Raw genomic sequence first — 5,965 nt, forward strand, 5'->3', positions numbered from 1 at the left:
TAAAATTCATAGTTCAGGGGAAGTCACACCAACTCACAGCCTTAGAGCATGTTGGATACTCCGGCAGGTGGCCAGAAGTGGCGAGGAGCTTCTAACTCCAGAATCCGAAGAGCACCACCCCAGAAACGCCAGTACAGTGTCGACAGTCTTTGAGACTGTCGCATCAAACAATGCGAGGAAACGAACGCTCTGCAACCTTACCGAAGTCTACCAAGTAGCAACAATAAACCCATGGAGTGACACGGCTATTACCTTTAATGCCACTGACGAACCTAAATTCCGGACAGCCCGAGCACCAGCCGCATTGGTGCTCAGTCCGATAGTGGACGGCTTCCGACTTACAAAGGTACTCATGGATGGCGGCAGCGGACTTAACCTCATCTACGAGGAAACCCTGCGAAAAATGGAAATAGACTGGAGCCGCATTGAGCAAAGCAACACAACCTTTAGAGGAATAATACCAAGCCGGGAAGCGTGCTGTTCAGGGAGAATCACACTGGATGTGGTGTTCGGCACGCCAGATAATTACAGATCCGAGGAGGTCACATTTCAAGTGGCCCCGTTCAGCAGCGGATACCACGCTCTGCTAGGGAGAGAAGCATTTACAATTTTTCAAGCCATACCCCATTATGGGTACATGAAGCTCAAAATGCCCGGACCCAACGGAATCATCACTCTTGCAAGTGATCCGGACACAGCGCTCCACGCCGAAAACAAGACAGCTGCACTGGCCCTGGAGGCATTATCCGAAGCCCTAGCGGGCGAGGAACTAACTGCGTTGCGCTCCACGGTGGACCGGGACGATGTGATACTAGATAAGAGATCCAAGTCCACCTCTTTCAAACCAGCGGACGAAATAGTCAAATCCCAAGTCCATCCAACGGACCCCACAAAAACGGCCTCCATCGGGGCACAACTAAAACCCGATGTAGACGCCGCACTCAGAGAATTCCTGCAAGAAAATTGGGACATTTTCGCCTGGCACCCTTCAGACATGCCAGGAATCCCACGCAGGCTGGCTGAGCACAGCCTGAACATCCTAAAAGTGTTTAAGCCCATTAAGCAGACTCTATGGCGTTTCTCCGAACCCAAGAGACAAGCCATGGGAGAGGAGCTAGCAAAACTGCTGGAAGCCGGATTCATCAGAGATATAAAACATCCGGACTGGCTAGCAAACCTGGTGATGGTACCAAAGAAGGACAAATCCTGGCGCCTATGTGTCGATTTCAAAGACCTAAATAAGGCCTGCCCAAAGGATCCTTTCCCACTCCCCCGAATTGATCAAATCATCGATGCCACTGCAGGACACGACTCATTGTGTTTCCTCGATGCATACTCTGGCTACCACCAAATCAAGATGGCAGAGTCAGACCAAGCCGCAACGGCATTCATCACCCCATACGGCCCATTCTGCTTCAACACGATGCCCTTCGGGCTCAAAAACGCCGGCGCAACATATCAGCGCATGATTTAGACATGTCTGGCCAACCAGATCGGCAAAACAATTGAAGCATACGTAGATGACGTGGCCATCAAAACCAAACACATCGATACTCTAGCCATGTCCGGCCTCTCTCTTTCCAAGAGGTGAGCCGTATGGGGATGCCAGATCTGAATTCGGGGGCCGCTGCCCATTCAGGGTCACGCGGCTTAGTGATATAGAACCACCCCGATTGCCACCCCTTAATGGTTTCCACGAAAGTGCCCTCAAGCCAAGTAACGTTGGGCATCTTGCCCACCATGGCGCCTCCGCACTCTGCTTGGCTGCCCTTTACCACCTTCGGCTTGATACTGAAGGTCTTGAGCCACAAGCCGAAGTGGGGCTGGATGCAGAGGAAAGCCTCACACACAACGATAAACGCCGAGATATTAAGGATAAAATTCGGGGCCAGATCATGGAAATCCAGGCCGTAGTAGAACATGAGCCCCCGTACAAAGGGATGGAGTGGGAAGCCCAGCCCGCGGAGGAAATGGGGAAGAAATACTACCCTCTCGTGGGGTCTGGGGGTGGGGATGAGCTCTCCCTCGTCGGGGAGCCGGTGCGCGATGTCGCTGGACAGATATCCGGCGCTGCGCAGCTTCTGGATGTGCCCCTCCGTAACGGAGGAGGCCATCCACTTGCCTCCCGCTCCGGACATAGTTGGAGAAGGTTGAGGTGAGATGTGCGGACTTGGGCGCTGGAGCTCGAGTTCGCGGAGATGGATAAGCCAAGGAGGAAGAAGGTGCAGGTAAAAGGGTTGGATCTTTATCCCCTTATATGGGTGGACGGAAACATGCGTCCCCACCGGCCTGATAAAACTCGCTTATCTCCCAAGCGCCGCAATCAATGGCGCGGTTGGGTTACCCACGTCCGAATTGATGGGAATCCCGGAATAAGGGGAACACGATCTCTGCTTCGACAAGACGTGCCAAGGAAACCGCTTTGCTAAACACGCTGAGGTGGCACAATAAAAATGATTCGAGTAAAGGCTTGGTAGTGGTGTGATGTCATGCCACCAAATACGTCAGCAGATTGAACTTGTGTAAATATTATTCTCTCTACGGTGGTATGTGGAATTTATTTTGCAGAGCCGGACACTATCCTGGTATTCACAATCTTCTATAAATTATTCGGATAAGGAACCCGCCTTGCAATGCCGAAGACAACATGCGCGCCGGACTCATCGTCATTGAAGCCTGGTTCAGGGGCTACTGAGGGAGTCCTGGACTAGGGGGTGTCCGGATAGCCGAACTATCATCATCAGCCGGATTCCAAGACTATGAATATACAAGATTGAAGACTTCGTCCCGTGTCCGGATGGGACTTTCCTTGGTGTGGAAGGCAAGCTTGGCAATACGGATATGTAGATCTCCTACCATTGTAACCGACTCTGTGTAACCCTAGCCTTCTCCGGTGTCTATATAAACCGGATGGCTTTAGTCCGTAGGACGAACAACAATCATACCATAGGCTAGCTTCTAGGGTTTAGCCTCCTTGATCTCGTGGTAGATCTACTCTTGTAATACCCACATCATCAATATCAATCAAGCAGGACGTAGGGTTTTACCTCCATCAAGAGGGCCCGAACCTGGGTAAAACATCGTGTACCTTGTCTCATGTTACCATCCGCCTAGGCACAGTTCGGGACCCCCTACCCGAGAACCGCCGGTTTTGACACCGACACTAGGCGTCTGGGAGCGATGGTAACATGGACACGGGGTTTTACCCAGCTTCGGGCTCTCTTGATGAGATAATACCCTACATGCTGCTTTTGATTGTATTCATATGGGTGTAGTACAGAGTATATGTATCTACCACGAGATTGTAGTAATGAATATGAGATTGTCTATTGACTATCCTGGCCTCGGTTTATATATGCACCGTAGGCCTAGGGTTTAGAGGAGTCCTTGTCTTGGGCACCAAGTCTTGTAGAATCCTCCTTGTATGCGGCATGGGCTGTCCGAACTGGCCCAATAGTGAACCGCCATGGGGGTCCTCGGCCCGATCCAGCTGGTCGGGAGATGACGTGGTGAGTACCCCCTAGTCCAAGACACTGTCAGAAACAAGGACACTGCGCGCGCTGGCGCCCTCCTGGCTCTGGTCGTCATGGCTTACGTCACAGGAACCTCATGAGGTGTCCCTTGCCTTGATATCTCCGGCCCTCGTGAGCCAGCCAGGTGAGGCCGCCCCTGAGGAGGTCTTGCATCGTCCGCCTTGCGAGGCTTGGCCCCTCATGAGGGTCTTGAGTGTTTGCTGGTGAAGATGGGCAGTTCAGGGCCGCTGGTGGAGCCACGCCGTGGGCCGCAGGCAGGCAAGTCTGGGGACACCCGTTCCCAGGACGACGACAGATCTCTCAACATCAATCGATCTCGCCAAAATGTGTCGGGTCATGAACCGAATGGGATGTCAAAACTAAGACGGCAAGCGACACGTAGTGGAGGCAAAGTGAAACTTTAAACGAACCGTTTGTTTGTATGCATGTCGGACAAATTACAACATTGGAAAAACAAGCATGGTCTAGGCCCACATGTGAATGATACTCGGCGGAATGTTCAAATGAGGCATGCGGGACGACACGCTCATCGTTCCTTTACACGGTGGGTTTCAGTGTGCCGAGGATGGCGTTAGCGCTGTGGCACGACCAGCAGATCAACACCTGGCTCGTCGAGGATGCACAGGGCCCCGAAGTGCGAGCGTGTTGTGACGCATCCATGGAGTGGTGTAGCGCGGCCAACTGCATCCCCAGGACCTGAGACCATGCCGGGTCGTCTTTCTTTTTTGATGACATGTGGGGTCGCATGTGAGCAAAGGGCATGTCCAACGTTGCCACGACCGCAGCTGACTATCCTGGCGCACCAAAAACCCTCGTCCCTCGCACTGTCGTGTGGTGCGTTCCCAGCTAGCGCTAGCTGCCCACATTCATGTCGTCCGTCCATAGGCCGTCGTTAAGAGGCTTGGTGCCCGAGGAACCAACTCCGATGACTTAATGGCACACTCGGACGCTTGGCCTCACCGGAATGCGCTACTTAAAGCGGCAACGCCCAGTTAACCTCCACACCATAGCGCATCGTCCTGCTACCTGGCACCACATCCACTATGACCGCGAGCGCGAACGCTCTGCAGGAGAGCTTGTCTTCGGGGATGAAGCTCAAGGTCTCCACCCTCGCTCAAATCGCCGCTCACGACGCAATAGTGGCGTAGCCGGACGCGGACGCGACCGCACAAGCGATGGCCACGCTGGCGGCCGATGATGGGAGCACCATCAGCCACGCATCCTACTTGCCGCCGTCCAACATACGGCACCGCCGAGGTCGGGGACTCCTCTGAGGATGAGTAGGGCATGGGAGGCGGTAGGGCATGGTGCGCCAACTGGTCGGTCCGTCTCCCATATTCTACTCTTCCTCGCCGGAGACCGCACCTTCACTTCACGGGTCTTGAACCCCGCCCCCGTACATGGAGATTGCAGATGGAGGATGTCGATCGCCGTCGTACAATAGGTTTAGGGTCGGGTTTCTTTTATTTTTTTGTCCTATAAAAGTTTGAGATGTAATAAAAATCTGCCGTGTTTGCATTAATCTGGACGGTGTATATGAACTTTCAAAATAATATAGTATATTGTAGGAGTACTAGCAAGATGCCCGTGCGTTGCACGGAACATCAAGATCTTGTGGTAAAAAGGGTGAACGAGGGAAGGCCTTATCTGCAAATGTAGAGAGGAGTGTGGGTAAATTGTCATAGTTCCTTCCTATCCGTTAGATATAGATCGGACGGCCTATGTTGCAGGATGGCAGGCACACCATCATCACCAACTCTACTTTTTATTGAACCGAGACAAAGCTAACATGCGAAGTAAAAGAAACATATAGTCTACATACACAATTTATCTTAGGCACTCCAATAGTACGTCCACAACACATTCACGCATTTCACATATTTCTACATCTACGGGAACCTACAAAGGGTTAACGTAAATTGCCTCTCTCTCTCTCCTCCTTGATTTTCATGGTGGTGGGCCCCTCCCCCCTCCCCCAATCTACAACAACAGTTCACACGTTTCACATTATGTTAATTACATAACTTGGATTACGTAGCTGTAGCATTACTCATCCTAAAAAACCCAACTAAGCCAACCTCCTGGCATATCGCGCAGGAAAAGACCCGACCGCGCCGTTTTAGTCGGGATTACCGAATTACTAGTAGTAGTATCGATGGATTGTGCGAAGCACCAAGTTTTTTTTCTTTAGGGGCGAAGCGCCTAGTTTATTAAAAGGAAAAAGGTGGTACACTCACATCACCCCTGTCGCGGTGGCATTGCACCCCACACACATTCGGTCCTGTACACGACTCACACAAACAGAACGCGCTTCAGCTTGCCTCTTCACTGACACGTGGGACTACACTTGGAGAAATCGACCATGCGCCAAACTCCCCACGCCCACCACGCGAAAATCGCCCTCCCCCCTCCAAAAAAAATCCCCCCAAATC

Source organism: Triticum dicoccoides, chromosome 5B (genome assembly GCF_002162155.2).
Source record: "Triticum dicoccoides isolate Atlit2015 ecotype Zavitan chromosome 5B, WEW_v2.0, whole genome shotgun sequence".
NCBI lineage: Eukaryota > Viridiplantae > Streptophyta > Magnoliopsida > Poales > Poaceae > Triticum > Triticum dicoccoides.